General features: G+C 45.8%; 1 protein-coding gene across 8 annotated transcripts in view; it reads left to right on the top strand.

The window, feature by feature from the left end:
• The window catches only part of LOC139051806 (uncharacterized), a 280388-nt gene that overhangs the window by 192712 nt on the left and 66959 nt on the right, over window positions 1-20717 (top strand). For 5 of the 8 annotated variants that reach the window (XM_070528799.1, XM_070528798.1, XM_070528800.1 and 2 more), the window contains exons 32-35: window positions 1758-2096; window positions 8593-8698; window positions 14431-14471; window positions 16337-16675. The gene's annotated coding sequence lies outside the window, so the exon portion shown is untranslated. Of the gene's footprint in view, window positions 1-1757; window positions 2097-8535; window positions 8699-9250; window positions 9324-14430; window positions 14472-16336; window positions 16676-20717 lie in introns of those variants that run through there. The other 3 variants (XM_070528802.1, XM_070528805.1, XM_070528804.1) reach the window with 3 other exon arrangements.

Genomic DNA, 20717 nt, shown 5'->3' with positions numbered 1-20717 from the left:
AAATCTTACCGACAGATTTTGTGAAATTACTGTCAAGATAGCTAACGGTAATCATGGGAAGTTACAAAAAGTCTAGTCGAAATGTCTTAACAATGCTGATGCTATAATTATTTGACGTAGTCATGATTGCCTTTATCACAGAGACATGCATATGACTATATGACTACAATTAAACCCATATGGAAGACCTGAAACTTAACATCCAAAGCGTTCATTACCAGGTCCAGGCATGCGACAATTTCACACTGCTGTACAATTTCTGCAGCGTAATACATCCTCGCCGAGATCTACTAAAAAACCAAGAATGAACTGCAGTACACCCTGTCACGCCTTTGGCATGCGCCCATCAGCGAAGTCACAGCTTTAGATTATTTAACTACTTCCAAATAGGTTACTCGAAGTGGAAGTGATTCCCTAATCTTCTTTGTAGTGTAGCGAGTTGTGCCGTAAATACTGCTGGCATCACGTTACGGTTTACGTTTGCGTCAGAGCATGAATGGCAGAAAGCGAGCAGTGTATCGATTTGTTCGTATTCTAAAGCGCGTATTGTGCAGTTAGATGTCCATGTTAGAAAAGTTAGTTTGGTAATACGGCGTGGGAGGCACCCTTTATTTAAGAAACATACATTCTGCATTGTTTCTGGTTCTCGGAAATGCAAAATTGTTTGCACAGAGGTGCTGTTTTACGAACACAGAGTCATTGTCAAATTGAGAAATGATTGACTGTTTTTTTCGTTATGACCGTGATCCAACTCCGGTGGTGATTGCCCCTGATGCTCGACCACGACACTCGAGACCATCTCAACAGGCCTCTATAGCTGTATGTGTCCCGTAGAGCTGCGTGAGCGTTAAGATATGCACCTAAAAAAAGCGAATCCGGTTGAAAATCGGCGTATAAATCACACGCCTACACAGCATTAGTTTAAGCGTGGGAGTAATGCACCGATTTACACCCTTATACTCCTTCAAGTCTTTACACTTTAAGTGTTTGTACTGCTTTGTCTAGGACGCCCTGACTGAAGAACCAAAGCACGGCTACAGGCTTTTTTAAAAAGGTCCTTGTACACTGAGGCGGAGCAAGTTTCGTCATGTTCATGCACAAGTTGTTGCTTCCATTTGGGAGTAAGATAACTCATGAACTGCGGGCATGCAGTGATGGAAATGGGCACCATTTGGGCCGGCTTATCTTGTTCCCATACACTGATTGCCGTCGGTGTCATCCGCGTTTCAGAAGGCAATAGTCTTGGGCATGTTGGATAATAGAACACGTAGCACAATATAAGTACAAACAACAGGTCGAGGCACGACAAGCGTTTGTCCTCTCTCGACCCGTCCTTTGTTCTTTCTGCTCTAGGTATTCCGTATATTGCTTGCGTTTACTTCCTTGAAAGCTCTGCGCTCGCTACATTACTTGCGAGAGTGCTATCTCACACCTCTAACGCGCGTGCTGTTCGTGCCCCGAATATTTCGGACATAGAGCTTTGAAGCAAAGGGTAGGCACACAGTTTACATGTGATAACGTTTATTGGACAGGAAGCAGAACCGCATCGTTGCTAGGACCGAGTGAAGCGAGAAAAAGAAATCCTAATTAACACGTATAGTAAAGTATCGATTTCAATGTATATATAGAAAGCCTATAGACTTTTTATACACGACCTTGCCTTTCTATAGATTTAGACTTTTTTGATACAAAGTCTATAGACTGTCTATAGGCGAAAGTCGATAAAGTTTCTATTTCTTTTTGTCTAACTCCACCAGCAGATGTGCGCAAGGTAATACTGGCCACCAACATCGCCGAAACGTGCATCACCGTCAACGATGTGGTGTACGTTGTCGACACTGGACTTCAGCGCGAGCAGCGCTTCAACCCGTCCACGGGTGTGAGCCTGCTCGAAAAGTTCGCCACGTCGAAGGCCAGTGTGCAGCAGCGAGCAGGTCGCGCAGGTCGTGTGCGACCTGCGCGACCTTTCATGTACAGATGGTAACACTCCCCAGTCTTACCATCGGTACATGAAAGGAGAGCTACAATCATGGGAACAATGTAAGCGGCCAGAAATCCAGACAACTGACCTGACAAGAGTCGTTTTGGACTGTAAGGTGAGTGCAGGATCGCTCGATTGTTTGAAGTTGTAACAATTCACTGCCACTGCTACAGTGCTAAAAAAATGGCAGGACAGTGAACAGTACTCGAAAAATATGGAATGAGAAAGTGCACATTGCGGGCACAACTGTGATCGTTAAATGGGGTGAATGTACTCTCTCTCTCTCTTTATATATATATATATATATATATATATATACGTATATATATATATATATATGTATATATATATAGAGAGAGAGAGGGAGAGAGAGAGAGCTGCGCGACCGGCCGCTCGAGTCACATTGCGTGTAATCGCGGGCTTCTTCATGCTCGACCAAACACTTCTATGGAGCTCGTATTGAGCAACCGAAAGCTTTATCGGAAGTTTCTTATGTTGCTCGACAGTTTTATCATTGAGAATATTCGTCTAATTAACATAATGTAGAAATTATTTACACGAAATATCTAATCAGGGGAATGCAAGAAATATAGTCTGAGTATCTCCAAGGGATGGCAAACAACATTAACTTGGTTCTCTCCAGCTACGTCCCATTTGCATATGTTAGTCTAGCTCAAATTAAGTGAAGCATCCCGTATCCTTCTTTACAATTGCAAATATTCTCCATGGCTTCCTATATCCCCGCCGATGAAGGCCATGAGGTGGGACGTCACCAAAGGTCATGTTAAAAAAATCGTTAATCTGGGCCCAGCCCGTGTACGCTGCAACCAAGCGCAGGTACCGGGACATAATATGGAGCTGCGTTCGATATAAGCCACTGAAGTTGTATAATGCTGAGATTGCTGTAGAGCCTAATTGTAGACTTTAGTATACACATATGCTATCTTCGGCTGGTCGCTTCCATCCCCCGAAGCAGAGGCGGGCAGATCCGGCCTTCCCCGAGCTCAGAGGTAGAGGACGAGCGCGCAAGCCAAACGTGCAACTCGCTCTCGGAGGAGGCAATGGCAGATGCTAAACCACGTGACTACTACCAACGTCCGATGTTTCGCTTATCGAAAGCTCCCGGCGCTGCCGGGAAAACCGACGGACGCGCCGGCGGGACGAGCGTTCGTCGCAGTGGCCTAGGTTGCCTAGGTTACGGTGGGCCGTCGCCAACAGCAGCGACGCGGCTCTGCGATGACGTTTCAATTTCGACGACTGCTCCAAGGACAGGGCTCGGAGCGCCTCAGAGCGCTCGAAGGTGGAGGAGAGCAATCGAGAAGAACCAGCCGAACGCAGGGCGGGCACCCTCTTTCAACCAGCCGAAGACAACGCCGCTCGCGAGAGCACTCCAGAGCGCTCAGAAACGACCAGTCGAAGATGGCAATAAAGTATACCTCTGCATTTGTTCACCACATGATAGGACCTACGTAGTCGCTTTCGCCAATCACAGGAGAGTCTTCACAGTTGTCATAGCATGACTTTTGCGGCAGTAGGATAAGGAAAGCAAAACGCCGATCCAATTGTGATAATGGATGATATGAACGCCAACTTTAGCTACAAGTGGATTCCAAACAGGCATCAAGCTAACAGCACAGAAACTCGTAATGTTTGTAGCTGAGAACGCGGACTTTGTGAGTGTGCGTGGAACCGATGTCGCGCATGTGGTGTGCGCATTGTGTGCCCTCCGATTCTCAGATACTTTTCCCATTGTCTTCATATCTCGGCTGCATCACTAACATTGCGCGGCTTTTCGTTGACTGATATCCTGCCCTATGAACTCATCAGAGTTCCTCATTCACTTAAAATATGTGCCGAATTCTCTGAGCCAACTCAGTATTTTGCAGGCGGTATGCCTGCGCAGCCACGCATATGAGTACCTCATTGCCGTACTGATTGCTTTGATCTATCATCGGAGCGAAAAATTAGCACTAACGTACGTGTGGTCATCACATTTGGTGCTACGCTGGAAGATATGCTACAAATGCGCTGTATTACTCATCGTCGCTGGCGATAATGCAAGCGCCTGAAGGGCTCTTTAACGGCTTTTACAAACAGCGCATTCATCAATGTGGGCGTTCCAGTCTCATACGATAGCCCACAGCGTTTGTGATACAGGACGCTTAAGCTTCGCCTTCAAGAGTGGAATGCGATAGCGTTATCGCATCCCGTTCGCACCACCTACTCAAACGCGCTACGCCAGCCAAACGTCGCGATCGGCTGAGATAGCCGGGCCCCGACGCGCCATGAAGGTGGACGCGGTCATGGGGCGAGTGGCGTGCCACGTGTCGGGGCAGCGCCATACATTGTGAGGAGGGGGTCTTCTGTGTTTGCCGCAAGATGGCTCTGCGTGTGCGCAGAGCGCAGAAGAAATTTAGCGGAAACATACTTCGCTACTCGCGAAACAGCGACTTCTGTAAGTTACATAAGTCATAATTACCGATGTAAACCGCAGTATAACTTTCTAGGGCACGTTTCTAAGGCAACACCGCCTTCGCTAGAGGCGATTTTGTCCCGTTTTGAAGGAACGAACTCGTGGCTCAGTGGTAGCCTCTCCGTCGCGCACTCCGGAGACTCCGTCTTGCAGGATGTTTTTTATTTATGAAGCGCCTTCTGCGATTTATCGCTCACCGCCAACGCCGCTGACACCGACGCCGACGGCACCGGCTTTTCTGCGACGCGAGCTCCTTAACGCTGTCGCGATAAAAGGATGAAAAATTGAAAACAAAAGCAACCCGTTCCGGTGCGCATGGCGCGCAGAGAGAGAGAGAAAGAGAAAAAAAAAAGAAACAGGCGCACAGACTTCTCGGAGCGCGCGCGCCTTGTCTGGCGGAGCTCCTGCGCCTGCGCAATGAGCGCCATCTGTCCGCGTCAATTTGAATTCTCAACGAATGCGCCAGGCACGTAAACGCTTGCAGCGGTGGGCGGTGTCTGCCAGAACGTTGGTGTCTGTGCATGCGTGTCTTCTTTGTGGCATCATACGTCAACTATACTGAACGGTAAGCTTTAGCAAAGTTGTTTTGCGTCAATAGATCATGATTACGTAAGCGCATATCGTAGCGCAAACCGGCTGCATGTAGCGCAGGCGACTCGGGCATAGTATCGGTTTCTCATTTTCATGATTTGATAACGCGCTGTTGTTCTCACTTCTACTATACGGAATGTTTTACGTCAAGTGATCGCTCAGGTTTGTTGATTTTATCGCCATAGTTGATGGGCGTAAAAATGGAAGTATACCATGGTTTAACTTGATTGCCGGTGCATTTTTTTCTTTTTTGCACTGCATGATTTAGCACTCAATTCTTTCTGTTTAAGCAACATATATTAAAGTACAGCTGGTTCAGGAGCATTATTAATCTACTAACGTTAATGCATAAGCGCAGATGAAAAACAACAGGTGCACATACATAAATACATTCAATTTTTTTGCTGCCATATCTAAACAAAAATGTAAGCTAACTTGTAGATAGCAGATAGCTATGGACTTATGACCTTATACCCTGTTTGTAGACTAGTCTATAAAATGTCTGTGTGGATAGACCGCCTATATATTAATGAAAATTCATTTTTGTTGACAAACATCTGCAGAATGTCATAGAAAAAAGTGCATAGGATTATAAAGTTATGTTGTTGTAAACTGAAGTCTATAGATTATCTGCAGAGATTTGTCTATAGGCATTCCATAGACTTCAGTCTGCAAGAGTAGAACTGTATATATAATTCTACTTTGGTAGACTGAAATTTTTAAAATGTCTATAGACAAATGTCTTTAGATAGTCTAAGACATTTGTCTATAAACATTCTATAGACTTCACTCTAAAAAATAGAACTGTATAATCCTACGCACTTTCGTATATAAACATTCTGCGGGCTTTTTTCTACAAAGGTGAATTTTCTTTGATCTATAGACAAGCTATCGACTCAGACATTTTATAGCCTATATAGCCTATAAGAAGTGTACGACTATAAGTCTATAGACAGTCTATAGATTAGTCTATAGGTATAGTCGATAGATAGTCTACAGACATTTGTCTCTAGATATTCTATAGAACTCAGTCTGCAAAAGAAGAAATATAAGCCTACACACTTGTCTATAAACATGCTGCAGACAATTGTCTAAAAAATTAATTTTCATTAACCTATAGACAGATCTATAGACAGCATACAGACAGTCTATAGGCTCAGACTTTTTATATACTAGTCTATAGAAAGCTTATAGACTCAGACTTTTATAGAGTAGTCTATAAAAAATCTATAGCCATAAGTCCATAGACTGTCTATAGACCAGTCTAAAGAAATGTCTATAAACTGCCTATAGACTCAGACTTTTAAAGAGTAGTCTACAAAAAGTGTACGGCCATAAGTCCATAGACTGTCTACATACCAGTCTAAAGAAATGTCTATAGACCGTCTATAGACTTCATAGACAAATGCCTATAGTCAGGGTATAGACTTTCTATAAAAATTTTCGTATGGGTCAACGCACCGACTTACCAATTTTCATGAAATTTTGTAAAGATTTCAGGCCTTAAATGAGAAATTTGCTTGGTATACCATTCACAAGAAATTTCTCCCCAAGTTTCACAATTTCACAATTTCACAGTTTCACAGTTTCACAAAGAAACAATTAACTCAACAACTTCATAACTCAGCAGCGAAACTTGATAGCACAATTCTGCTAATAGGTTCTGATAGTACGTCAAATTCAGACAAATTTAGCATGGTATACAAGAATGTGAAAAAAATTCGGTAATATGGAAATACACCTTTTGCAGAACACTTGCAGAACACTTTTGCAGAACTCTTTTGCAGAACACTTGTACACAACGTAACAAATTCACATAAATATAAATTGACAAATCGAATTTGTCCGCTTTGAATGATATAATGGATGCGTTTACAGAACTGCGATATCTGTTGCTGATGCAAAGCTATTAATTTATAAACTTCGTGCGTATGTTTTTTTCGAACTTTCTAATTTTTGAAAATCGTTCGCGAAAAAGCCAGGCTCTAAATCGAAATTCCGCTTCCAACAGTCCTTAGAATTTTACGTTCTCTGTCAAATGCAGCAAATTTCATTAAAATTGGTCCCGGGCGTATGACAGAAGAACGTTTATTTTTCGCGTTCTACATGTATTTGAATAGGCCGTGTCAGAGTTGGGCCCGAGCTAAAGCTTCCTCTTAAGCACGAACCTAGGGCGCTATAACGTAAAACTATTCAAAACTTTTCTATTGCAATTCTGCAATCGACCCACCGCAATTGGGCAAAAACATTTTTGTACCACCCCCACTTCACCTGCCTGTCACGCGACGACCCGAAATCCACAATAGCTCCCCATCTGATATCACGTGTACACACTGATTATGCATAATTTGACCGAACAAAACAGAAATAGTTATTTCTGATTCGACGCCATTTTCCCATTAGCCCTCGGCTATTGGTAAAGTTTTCGGGCTGCACCCAATTCACCTGCCTCTCACGCGACGTCGAAAAACCGTAAAAGCTTACCGTGTCAAAATGACGCGTAAGCATTAAAGGTGCATTAACGTGGGGAACAAAACTGAATTTTCTTCTGAATAGCCGCAGGCTGCCCCGTTCCGAATGGAATAAAACATGGCTGCCCCTGATCTCTCAGGCGCTGGCTACTCACACCTGCCCGAGAGCATGGGTTTATTGGCCTATTATGACACTTTTTGCGTTGCCGTGTAACGTTTCGAGCACTTTCGGCACGTTTACGACCTCGTTCATCCAACTCTTCTTTGCTCAGGGTCCGTTTTACCGTCATTCTTAAGCTTCCGTTGCGTGCCGCTGCCATTTTCGACCAGCCACCCCTAACTGAGTCAGGGAAAGTGGACCATTCGCAGGAGCCGGCACCACCCTCTTCATCCGGTTATAGTTTATCAGAGCACTGGCTCGGCCCCATCGAGTGCCTCTCCATTTGAGCGCGCTCCTCGCCTATTATCAGCCAGTTGGATAACTGTTAAGTTAGATAACCGCCGCAGTGTAGAAAATGTTATTCGTTTATAAAGCAAACAAAAGTGACCTCCTATGAACGAGTTGAGCGTTTGATTGGTCTGTTCAGACAACCCTGCGGGTGAACGGCCGGTGCTTGCGTGAGTGGTTACGCCAATTTGATGTCAGGAGAATGGAATAAAAACACATTGGAATAGTTTTACGTTATACGGCCCCTACTTTAATGGCTACGTTATACAGCGCTGCCTGTGGTGGCATCCACGGTCGGCACATCCTGCCACCCCGCCCCCCCGCGCAACGATGTACAGGCGGCGTACAAACGGTTTCCGCTGGTCAAGACGCGAGTGTTCCCGTCAACGCCGTCGGCGGCGTTTCTATCAAGTGATTGTGGCGCCGCCCTAGCGTTAGCTGTGCGTGCACGCTCTCATTATTAAAGTCCGAACGATATAATTTCTCCTCTTAGATTCGACAAACTTCATTCCAAGTTAGTCCCGGGGTTGTCTCGTAAAAACATTTCTGCCTTTTGCGCGTATTTGAACAGGCGGAATCGCAGTTCCCCTCGACCTAAAGCTTCCTCTTTCTTGGCAACGGTTTGCAGCGTGGTATACCATGGCATCCACTCAGCTGAGAACCAAGCTCGCCCGAGACCGACATCTCGTGTCGTACGAAGGTCCGTACGCTGGAATCTTTCCCTAGTCTATGTGGTAAGAGCAGACCTTGAATCCACGTATACGGTTCTTAACTATAGTGTTAAAAACAATCTAATGGTTAACTAGCTGTTAAAAACTAGAAACTTGTCATGTTACCGAACTTCACCAAGTACATGTTCAGTACGTGTTTGCACTCCACACGGTCATGTGCCGCCGTTCCTTCATAGTTATATGTGTCGACGCGTCTTGTTGACTCTCACTAGTGCACTCGACGCATTGCAAGCCAGTTTTCGGCGTGTATTCGCACTTCCAGGGGAAACTCGATCTCGTTGTTCAGCTCTACTTAGGGTTTAGCGTCTATCTACCTAACGTTTTTTGTATTCATTTTCTGTATAGATACGCCATCAGGGCACTGGTCATGAAACGTGCATCACCTGCGTACGTTTCTGTACTTTAAACTGTGCTTGTCTTCTGGCATTTGCCTATCTAGCGATGAATATACAGATTACTTTCGTGCACTCAAATCGGATTACCGTCGGTTGACAGGCACGCAACGATTTTTTTTCTTTTTTTCTGTTCTACCATCTTCTCTTAATCTCACTTTAGATCTCTGCAGCACACGTAGGCTGTCGGGATTACTCCATGTCACACCACGGCATCCCGGGTTACAGCCTAGCACTACGCCTGGTCAACTTCGTGGTAAGCTCGCACACAGTTTCGAGCAGCGTTGCCTAATGCACAGATAAGATTGAGTCGTTACACTAAATATTAGCCTTACCTATTATATTACCTATTACATTAAACATTAACCTTACTGGCAGGTTTCGGGAAATTATTGTCACGCTGGCTCGTGAATATTAAAGGACTTCACAATATATATAATCGAAATGCTTTAACAGTGTAGGTGATGCTTTTATCGTTTGGTTTCGTCGCGATTGCCTTAACCACAGAGGCATGAATATGAACACATGGCCAGAGGTAGTACACACACAAGTACTGATTATGAAATTGAGAGAATAATATTTAAGCCGCATGTCGGACGAGTGAACCCTCATACAAAACCGGAAAACTGACATCTGAGGTGTTCATAACGACTTCTCCACATGCAGCAATAACTTGCTGCTGCACAGTTTTTGCAGGGTAATAAATTTTCGCCTACGCCAACCGCAAAATCCAAGATTTATGCAGCGCCCCCCGCCGCTCGTCGAGCCTATCGCTTATCGGGGAGGACGGCGCTTCCTTTCCGTGTGCCGCCGCCAAAGATGCTGACTCACTGCCAAGCCGATGCCTAGAGCCGCGGCCGCTCACTTCGCCACGGTTCGCGCGCGCGGTTGTTTCGCACGGAGCCGGGTTAAGCAATACGGTAGCGCATGAACGCAGTCCGGCGGCTTTATTTCGCATTTGGCGGGCTATCTTTAAACGCCGAAAAGAATAACCGCGCATCAAGACCGCTTCGTGTTGTCCCCTTCTTCAAGGCCCGTGTTTTCTTGCGGTAACTTCCCAATATCATGAATAACCAACTGGCCTACACCCACACACTGCTACGCGGGATTTTCGTTGCCGCAAGAAGTTAGATCAGTCGTTTGCGAATCCCCTCCACAGCGCAACGAAGCGCACTTGGCCCTAAAGTTAATATATGAATTTCTGTACCATTCATCTTCGTTAATTGACTGATTGATCGAAATATAAATATATATATATATATATTCTAAGGAGTGCCACATGATGGCAAACCATATGCCCTTGGTTTCAGTCAGCGTCGGCTGACCACTTTTTTTTTTTAAGTCCTTGGTTCAAGTTACGCGAAGCAATCGATATTTTATTCTCATCAAATGCGTTCCTTTATATGTATGCGAACACCCATGCGTAACAAAATCGGTGCTAACAAAAATAAACTTTAAAAGAAAACACGCTTAGCGGCAGTCTCCCGCAGATACAACTCGTGAAGCAGTATTTAGCATGTGCCTTTGCCCGGTTGCCATTATGTCACAAGTATTAACCTCCGCCTTCTCCGAAAGGAAGCGCCGTTTTCGATGTGGCTCGTGGTTCCTTCCCGGCGGGAAGTGGAATTCCGCGCGGGGGCTGAGCTTCTATTTGTCCGCACTGCTTATTAACCAAACAGTCGGTGCACGACAACATGCGGTTGGTTCTCCCAAAACTTTGTTACTGTCCCGTTGAACACACTGGTACTTAGTGACGCGCAAGTGGAGTGAACGTGCTTTCATTTGGGAGGAAATACATGAAAGCTGCCGCGGAGCTTTACACTGAACTGCGTATTACCGAGAACAGTGACGCAATCTCTGTTATTAAACGTGGGTGGCAGAGAGCAAGTCGGAAGAGGCTTCACCATTTTTTACAGGCGTAACGATGTTCTTAAGAAAAATTACAACATGATTATAGTCCGACGCAGTAGTTCAGCGGAAACCCGCAAGGTGGAGAGAAGTAAAGAATAAAGGAAAATCAGACATCCACACGTTCGTAGCAATTGCTACAAAGGAAACCCATACGGGTTCCTCGAAGGAAAAGCCTCATAGTTGAAGAAAGATTCGTCCTGGTCCGGTACTCGAACCCTGGACCACCACCTTTCCGGGGCAGCCGCTCTACCATCTGAGCTAACCAGGCGGCTAGCAGATGGCAGGGCGAAGTCGAATTTGTCGACAACACGAAGCAAAGGCAAGTGTTTGACGTAGTGGTTCAGCGGAAACCCGCAAGGTGGAGAGAAGTAAAGAATAAAGGCAAATCAGACGAATCTTTCTTCAACTATGAGGCTTTTCCTTCGAGGAACCCGTATGGGTTTCCTTTGTAGCAATTGCTACGAACGGGTGGATATCTGATTTGCATTTATTCGCCATGATCATAGTCCGTAATGGAAAAAAAAATCCTGGCTTGGTATCAGCTCCGACGGACCCATCAGCTAGAATACCGATAGGTCCTGCTACGTTTATAGCGCGTGGTGAGCCAGCAGAGACGGGTACCTATAGCGTGGCTGGTACATAAGGACAACGCCCCAATTACGTCAGAGTGCCACCGGCAACTAGCCCGGAGGGATGTAGTCGTCCTGTCCTCCAGATTCTGACTATAATGAGTGCTCTTTTATTCCCCGAGCTTACGGGGCTTATCAAGAGTGACCGTTTTGAAGGCGTCCTTGCTATCAAAAGAGCCGTAACAACTCCCCTCCCCCCTCCAGATAAATCCTTCCAGCACTGCATGTAGTCGTCGCAGAGGAAGATACAAAAGTTTGTCACAATGGAGGGGCATTACTTACAACGTAATCGATATTCAAGGCGTAGTTTGTGAGCCATGACGTTGAAGCAGCGTACTTGAGTTAGGCGCTTTCACGCAAACACGAAATGTATAAGTGTCCTCCTTCATGTCTGCGTGCACGTGTCTACTTCAAGCGCGCTTACCTGTCACTAACTTCAAGGGGGCGGAATGTAACTTGCAGTTGACGCCAGTCGCACAGATTTTCATACTCCTGTATCTCTTCAATTGGCACAGTAAAAAAAGCACAAAGGACTGTAAAAAGGGACATTCAACGATTATGTCCGAGGAAGGGTTTCAGCAGCAGTTGCATGAAAAAAAAAGGCAGCTGTGAAAACACCGTCTTCGGCTTGTCAAATGTTTTAAAAAGCCGGCTTCGAGATAAGTTCATCAGTTTTCTCTTCTTACCATCGCTAAGCTGGTTCTAGTTGTATTTTACAAAGATATTCTACACAATCAAACCACTCCCGTCACCTCACACTCACATTTGGAATAATTTGGGATATAACCGACCATTTTTCTCAGTTCTGTCTATTTTATCGTTGCAAAAAATTTTCCTTTTAAAGGGGCGCAGACATGGTATTTATGTCTTATTCTTTTGCTTCAAACGAAGGTTCAGTACCTCTAAACGGCTGCAAAATCTTACTGTCGATCCTCGCCGTGCCGGTAATATTTTAATGAAATAGGATTTAAACATATGTCGAGATTGTTTGGTCGTGCATATAGGTTGATGGCTCATTTTTGGTAACATTTCTTTTCAGCAAAATAAACATTTACCCACCGTGGTTGCTCTGTGGCTATGGTGTTAGGCTGCTGAGTACGAGGTCGCGGGATCGAATTCCAGCCACGGCGGTTGCATTTCGATGGGGGCGAAATGCGAAAACCCCCGTGTACTTAGATTTATTTGCACGGTAAAGAACCCCAGGTGGTCTAAATTTCCAGAGTCCTCCTCTACGGCGTTCCTCGTAATCAGAAAGTGGTTTAGGCACGTAAAACACCATTATTTAATTTGTGTCAAAGAAACCTTTGCTCTATTCGAATAAATAAGGTAGCTTCGAATATATCGCGCACGGCGCTTTAAGAAACAACCCATGGCAGTCGCAAAGTGCACAGTTTTCATCACGCTTGATTTCTCATCATATCGATTCACGCAAAAAAAAAATAAGGTAGGCTGCTGTTCGCGGCGTCCGGAAGTGCACGATGCAGCCGAGCCCTCTCACGTGCAGTAGAGTCCAGCATCACTGCCGTGTCCGGCACAACCTCCAGCTTTTCGTAGGAGCAAACGGGAGCGGTGGCCAGCGAACCACCTTTCTTATAAATAATCGGCAGCATCACCGATCCAGGTTGCATGGAGCGACGAGCAGGTGAACTGGGTTGATTCGTTTTCTGGAAATCCTCGATTTTCGCCAAGTAGGCGAACTCCGAAACAGCCCCGAGTTCCAATTTCCTGTTCAGCACGAACCCGCTTTCATCGCGATGTTTGACAGCGCGGCCTACTGTGGCATCCATGGTCGTCACGTGACCGCAATCCATCCGGACAAGGCGCAGTCAACGTACAAACAGGCTCCGGTCCACACACGCGTTTCTCGTCAACGCCGTCGGAGGCGTTTCTAACCAGCGATGGTGGCGCCGCCCTGGCGCTAGCTGTGCATGGCCGATCTCATTGTTACAGCCCCAAGAATATTAATTCTGCTCTCAAATTCCACAAATTTCACACAAGTAAGTCCTCCAGCTGCCTCATAAAAGGATTGCCGCCTTTTACATGTATCTCAACAGGCGGCATTGCCGTTGGCTAAGAGGTAAAGCTTCCTCTCTCATGGTTACGTTCTGCAGCGCGGTCTTCTGTGGCACCCACAGCCATCACGCGACCGGAAGTCGCACGTCGTACAAGGGTCCTTATATACCGGCAGCTGGCCCTAGTCTATGCGTTAATAGTAGACCTTGTATTCACGTATAGCGGCCTTAATTATATAAAGAACAAACTAACATTCAACTGGCCCTTAAAAAACAAAATTACCACTTTTACACAAGTTGATTTCACGGTATTTTGCCCGGTACACGTCTTTTTTATTTCTTTACACTCGACACTGTCATGTTCCGCCGTGACGTGATCACTATACATATCGACACGTCACGTTCACCGTCAAATATGTACTAGTCGCGTTCCAAGCCACTCTTTGGTGTGCATTCCCGCTTGCAGTGAAAACACGATCTCTGTGTTCCATCCTGCTTAGCGTTTACTGTAATTCTGCCCAACGACGTTTATCTTCACTTATCGTAGACCCGTCATCATGGCACACATCATTAAATGTGCATGATATTCAGTACGTTTATTTGCATTGAATGTGGTGCTTCTATATGACTGTTTGGCAACGTGGCACTGTGGTTTGCTTCTGCCATTTGTCTAACTAGCAGGATATGTTTAGATTCCTTTCGTGTACCCGAATCAGAAAGCAATCGGTTGGCATACACGCGACGGTTTTTTTTTTCTGTTCTTGTCTTAATCTCACTTTCGATCTCTGCAGCACACGTTGGGCTATTGGGATTCTTCCATGTCACTCAAATGGTAAGCTGCGCAACGGCCCAGCACGTGCTCAACTTCGCGGTATGCTCTCACGCAGTTTCCAGCAGCGTTGCCCAATGTAGAGACGATGAAGTCTTTAACCATTCCCACAAATCTTACCGACAGATTTTGTGAAATTACTGTCAAGATAGCTAACGGTAATCATGGGAAGTTACAAAAAGTCTAGTCGAAATGTCTTAACAATGCTGATGCTATAATTATTTGATGTAGTCATGATTGCCTTTATCACAGAGACATGCATATGACTATATGACTACAATTAAACCCATATGCAAGACCTGAAACTTAACATCCGAAGCGTTCATTACCAGGTCCAGGCATGCGACAATTTCACACTGCTGTACAATTTCTGCAGCGTAATACATCCTCGCCGAGATCTACTAAAAAACCAAGAATGAACTGCAGTACACCCTGTCACGCCTTTGGCATGCGCCCATCAGCGAAGTCACCGCTTTAGATTATTTAACTACTTCCAAATAGGTTACTCGAAGTGGAAGTGATTCCCTAATCTTCTTTGTAGTGTAGCGAGTTGTGCCGTAAATACTGCTGGCATGACGTTACGGTTTACGTTTGCGTCAGAGCATGAATGGCGGAAAGCGAGCAGTGTATCGATTTGTTCGTATTCTAAAGCGCGTATTGTGCAGTTAGATGTCCATGTTAGAAAAGTTAGTTTGGTAATACGGCGTGGGAGGCACCCTTTATTTAAGAAACATACATTCTGCATTGTTTCTGGTTCTCGGAAATGCAAAATTGTTTGCACAGAGGTGCTGTTTTACGAACACAGAGTCATTGTCAAATTGAGAAATGATTGACTGTTTTTTTCGTTATGACCGTGATCCAACTCCGGTGGTGATTGCCCCTGATGCTCGACCACGACACCCGAGACCATCTCAACAGGCCTCTATAGCTGTATGTGTCCCGTAGAGCTTCGTGAGCTTTAAGATATGCACCTAAAAAAAGCGAATCCGGTTGTAAATCGGCGTATAAATCACACGCCTACACAGCATTAGTTTAAGCGTGGGAGTAATGCACCGATTTACACCCTTATACTCCTTCAAGTCTTTACACTTTAAGTGTTTGTACTGCTTTGTCTAGGACGCCCTGTCTGAAGAACCAAAGCACGGCTACAGGCTTTTTTAAAAAGGTCCTTGTACACTGAGGCGGAGCAAGTTTCGTCATGTTCATGCACAAGTTGTTGCTTCCATTTGCGAGTAAGATAACTCATGAACTGCGGGCATGCAGTGATGGAAATGGGCACCATTTTGGCCGGCTTATCTTGGTCCCATACACTGATTGCCGTCGGTGTCATCCGCGTTTCAGAAGGCAATAGTCTTGGGCATGTTGGATAATAGAACACGTAGCACAATATAAGTACAAACAACAGGTCGAGGCATGACAAGCGTTTGTCCTCTCTCGACCCGTCCTTTGTTCTTTCTGCTCTAGGTATTCCGTATATTGCTTGCGTTTACTTCCTTGAAAGCTCTGCGCTCGCTACATTACTTGCGAGAGTGCTATCTCACACCTCTAACGCGCGTGCTGTTCGTGCCCCGAATATTTCGGACATAGAGCTTTGAAGCAAAGGGTAGGCACACAGTTTACATGTGATAACGTTTATTGGACAGGAAGCAGAACCGCATCGTTGCTAGGACCGAGTGAAGCGAGAAAAAGAAATCCTAATTAACACGTATAGTAAAGTATCGATTTCAATGTATATATAGAAAGCCTATAGACTTTTTATACACGACCTTGCCTTTCTATAGATTTAGACTTTTTTGATACAAAGTCTATAGACTGTCTATAGGCGAAAGTCGATAAAGTTTCTATTTCTTTTTGTCTAACTCCACCAGCAGATGTGCGCAAGGTAATACTGGCCACCAACATCGCCGAAACGTCCATCACCGTCAACGATGTGGTTTACGTTGTCGACACTGGACTTCAGCGCGAGCAGCGCTTCAACCCGTCCACGGGTGTGAGCCTGCTCGACAAGTTCGCCACGTCGAAGGCCAGTGTGCAGCAGCGAGCAGGTCGCGCAGGTCGTGTGCGACCTGCGCGACCTTTCATGTACAGATGGTAAGACTCCCCAGTCTTACCATCGGTACATGAAAGGAGAGCTACAATCATGGGAACAATGTAAGCGGCCAGAAATCCAGACAACTGACCTGACAAGAGTCGTTTTGGACTGTAAGGTGAGTGCAGGATCGCTCGATTGTTTGAAGTTGTAACAATTCACTGCCACTGCTACAGTGCTAAAGAAATGGCAGGACAGTGAACAGTAGTCGAAAAATATGGAATGAGAAAGTGCACATTGCGGGCACAACTGTGATCGTTAAATGGGGTGAATGAACTCTCTCTCTCTCTCTCTCATTTCGATGGGGGCGAAATGCGAAAACACCCGTGTGCTTAGATTTAGGCGCACGAGAGAGAGAGAGAGAGGGAGAGAGAGAGGGAGAGAGAGAGAGCTGCGCGACCGGCCGCTCGAGTCACATTGCGTGTAATCGCGGGCTTCTTCATGCTCGACCAAACACTTCTATGGAGCTCGTATTGAGCAACCGAAAGCTTTATCGGAAGTTTCTTATGTTGCTCGACAGTTTTATCATTGAGAATATTCGTCTAATTAACATAATGTAGAAATTATTTACACGAAATATCTAATCAGGGGAATGCAAAAAATATAGTTTGAGTATCTCCAAGGGATGGCAAACAACATTAACTTGGTTCTCTCCAGCTACGTCCCATTTGCATATGTTAGTCTAGCTCAAATTAAGTGAAGCATCCCGTATCCTTCTTTACAATTGCAAATATTCTCCATGGCTTCCTATATCGCCGCCGATGAAGGCCATGAGGTGGGACGTCACCAAAGGTCATGTTAAAAAAATCGTTAATCTGGGCCCAGCCCGTGTACGCTGCAACCAAGCGCAGGTACCGGGACATAATATGGAGCTGCGTTCGATATAAGCCACTGAAGTTGTATAATGCTGAGATTGCTGTAGAGCCTAATTGTAGACTTTAGTATACACATATGCTATCTTCGGCTGGTCGCTTCCATCCCCCGAAGCAGAGGCGGGCAGATCCGGCCTTCCCCGAGCTCAGAGGTAGAGGACGAGCGCGCAAGCCAAACGTGCAACTCGCTCTCGGAGGAGGCAATGGCAGATGCTAAACCACGTGACTACTACCAACGTCCGATGTTTCGCTTATCGAAAGCTCCCAGCGCTGCCGGGAAAACCGGCGGACGCGCCGGCGGGACGAGCGTTCGTCGCAGTGGCCTAGGTTGCCTAGGTTACGGTGGGCCGTCGCCAACAGCAGCGACGCGGCTCTGCGATGACGTTTCAATTTCGACGACTGCTCCGAGGACAGGGCTCGGAGCGCCTCAGAGCGCTCGAAGGTGGAGGAGAGCAATCGAGAGGAACCAGCCGAACGCAGGGCGGGCACCCTCTTTCAACCAGCCGAAGACAACGCCGCTCGCGAGAGCGCTCTTGAGCGCTCAGAAACGACCAGTCGAAGATGGCAATAAACTATACCTCTGCATTTGTTCACCACATGATAGGACCTACGTAGTCGCTTTCGCCAATCACAGGAGAGTCTTCACAGTTGTCATAGCATGACTTTTGCGGCAGTAGGATAAGGAAAGCAAAACGCCGATCCAATTGTGATAATGGATGATATGAACGCCAACTTTAGCTACAAGTGGATTCCAAACAGGCATCAAGCTAACAGCACAGAAACTCGTAATGTTTGTAGCTGAGAACGCGGACTTTGTGAGTGTGCGTGGAACCGATGTCGCGCATGTGGTGTGCGCATTGTGTGCCCTCCGATTCTCAGATACTTTTCCCATTGTCTTCATATCTCGGCTGCATCACTAACATTGCGCGGCTTTTCGTTGACTGATATCCTGCCCTATGAACTCATCAGAGTTCCTCATTCACTTAAAATATGTGCCGAATTCTCTGAGCCGACTCAGTATTTTGCAGGCGGTATGCCTGCGCAGCCACGCATATGAGTACCTCATTGCCGTACTGATTGCTTTGATCTATCATCGGAGCGGAAAATTAGCACTAACGTACGTGTGGTCATCACATTTGGTGCTACGCTGGAAGATATGCTACAAATGCGCTGTATTACTCATCGTCGCTGGCGATAATGCAAGCGCCTGAAGGGCTCTTTAACGGCTTTTACAAACAGCGCATTCATCCATGTGGGCGTTCCAGTCTCATACGATAGCCCACAGCGTTTGTGATACAGGACGCTTAAGCTTCGCCTTCAAGAGTGGAGTGGCTATGGTGTTGGGCTGCTGAGCACGAGGTCGCGGGATCGAATCCCGGCCACGGCGGCCGCATTTCGATGGGGGCGAAATGCGAAAACACCCGTGTGCTTAGATTTAGGCGCACGTTAAAGAACCCCAGGTGGTCAAAATTTCCGGAGTCCTCCTCTACGGCGTGCCTCATAATCAGAAAGTGGTTTTGGCACGTAAAACCCCAAATATTATTATTATTATTCAAGAGTGGAATGCGATAGCGTTATCGCATCCCGTTCGCACCACCTACTCAAACGCGCTACGCCAGCCAAACGTCGCGATCGGCTGAGATAGCCGGGCCCCGACGCGCCATGAAGGTGGACGCGGTCATGGGGCGAGTGGCGTGCCACGTGTCGGGGCAGCGCCATACATTGTGAGGAGGGGGTCTTCTGTGTTTGCCGCAAGATGGCTCTGCGTGTGCGCAGAGCGCAGAAGAAATTTAGCGGAAACATACTTCGCTACTCGCGAAACAGCGACTTCTGTATGTTACATAAGTCATAATTACCGATATAAACCGCAGTATAACTTTCTAGGGCACGTTTCTAAGGCAACACCGCCTTCGCTAGAGGCGATTTTGTCCCGTTTTGAAGGAACGAACTCGTGGCTCAGTGGTAGCCTCTCCGTCGCGCACTCCGGAGACTCCGTCTTGCAGGATGTTTTTTATTTATGAAGCGCCTTCTGCGATTTATCGCTCACCGCCAACGCCGCTGACACCGACGCCGACGGCACCGGCTTTTCTGCGACGCGTGCTCCTTAACGCTGTCGCGATAAAAGGATGAAAAATTGAAAACAAAAGCAACCCGTTCCGGTGCGCATGGCGCGCAGAGAGAGAGAGAAAGAGACAAAAAAAAGAAACAGGCGCACAGACTTCTCAGAGCGCGCGCGCCTCCTCTCGCGGAGCTCCTGCGCCTGCGCAATGAGCGCCATCTGTCCGCGTCAATTTGAATTCTCAACGAATGCGCCAGGCACGTAAACGCTTGCAGCGGTGGGCAGTGTCTGCCAGAACGTTGGTGTCTGTGCATGCGTGTCTTCTTTGTGGCATCATACATCAACTATACTGAACGGTAAGCTTTAGCAAAGATGTTTTGCGTCAATAGATCATGATTACGTAAGCGCATATCGTAGCGCAAACCGGCTGCATGTAGCGCAGGCGACTCGGGCATAGTATCGGTTTCGCATTTTCATGATTTGATAACGCGCTGTTGTTCTCACTTCTACTATACCGAATGTTTTACGTCAAGTGATCGCTCAGGTTTGTTGATTTTATCGCCATAGTTGATGCGCGTAAAAAAGGAAGTATACCATGGTTTAACTTGATTGCCGGTGCATTTGTTTTCTTTTTTGCACTGCATGATTTAGCACTCAATTCTTTCTGTTTAAGCAACATATATTAAAGTACAGCTGGTTCAGGAGCATTATTAATCTACTAACGTTAATGCATAAGCGCAGATGAAAAACAACAGGTGCACATACATAAATACATTCAATTTTTTTGCTGCCATATCTAAACAAAAATGTAAGCTAACTTGTAGATAGCAGATAGCTATGGACTTATGACCTTATACCCTGTTTGTAGACTAGTCTATAAAATGTCTGTGTGTATAGACCGCCTATATATTAATGAAAATTCATTTTTGTTGACAAACATCTGCAGAATGTCATAGAAAAAAGTGCATAGGATTATAAAGTTATGTTGTTGTAAACTGAAGTCTATAGATTATCTGTAGAGATTTGTCTATAGGCATTCCATAGACTTCAGTCTGCAAGAGTAGAACAGTATATATAATTCTACTTTGGTAGACTGAAATTTTTAAAACGTCTATAGACAAATGTCTTTAGATAGTCTAAGACATTTGTCTATAAACATTCTATAGACTTCACTCTAAAAAATAGAACTGTATAATCCTACACACTTTCGTATATAAACATTCTGCGGG

This window comes from Dermacentor albipictus, unplaced genomic scaffold, assembly GCF_038994185.2.
Source record: "Dermacentor albipictus isolate Rhodes 1998 colony unplaced genomic scaffold, USDA_Dalb.pri_finalv2 scaffold_14, whole genome shotgun sequence".
Lineage (NCBI taxonomy): Eukaryota > Metazoa > Arthropoda > Arachnida > Ixodida > Ixodidae > Dermacentor > Dermacentor albipictus.
The sequence above is the reverse complement of the archived record's forward strand: the minus strand, read 5'-3'. Positions and strand labels throughout refer to the sequence as shown.